The following is an 857-nucleotide window of genomic DNA, read 5'->3' as shown; positions in this document are numbered from 1 at the left end:
TGTTTTTTTTACTAAGTATCAAAATGTTTTTTTTTTCATGTTAAATGGATTTTTTTATATATTTTATAAATTTTTTTATATACTAAGAATCGGAATTGTTGGAAGTTCCGTGATTCCCACTCCTATTTCTCCAACGTATCATTCAGAATTTTAATTTGGGGTGAGAAATAATTAATATCAAATATTATAAATTAAAAATAAATAAAATTAATTAAATATAATTATAAATTAATTAAATTATTTACTTTTTGGCTGATCACCTCTTGATTCCATATACTTTTCCTTAATAATTTATGAACCTCAACAGAAAAATCATCAGATACACAAGAATAAGTAAACACATACATCAAAGCAAAATAATTAATTAACCTAATCAATCATGTTTAAAAATATGAAATCAATATTCGTATGCATCTATGTATATTTGGCGGATCTTAAATGACAGATAATTTAATATTTTTAAATTAAATTCTTGTTGTGACGAAATAGTTTAAGCAAATGTCTACTTCCATTTCTCTACATTAAATAGATAACATATTTTATAAATATTTATAAAAAATATTTTCATCAATACTAAAAATTAAATACACAATCATTTTGTATTTATTTATATATATTTATTAGAGATATAACTATTTATATTATCATCTTCTATTAATTTAAATTTTTAAAAGAGTGATGTCATAACATGATATTAAAATTTTATATCTAAAAAAATTAGAATTCAATCGTATCATCTAAAATTAAAAGAAAAATGATATCATAACGAGAGTATATATTTTACATAATTTTTAACAAAGTGGCAACTATTAAAATAATTAAATTTTTATCAAAATATAAATATATAATTACTTATT

This window comes from Arachis ipaensis, chromosome B03, assembly GCF_000816755.2.
Source record: "Arachis ipaensis cultivar K30076 chromosome B03, Araip1.1, whole genome shotgun sequence".
In the NCBI taxonomy this organism is placed as follows: Eukaryota; Viridiplantae; Streptophyta; class Magnoliopsida; order Fabales; family Fabaceae; genus Arachis; species Arachis ipaensis.
This window is presented reverse-complemented; position numbering follows the sequence as displayed.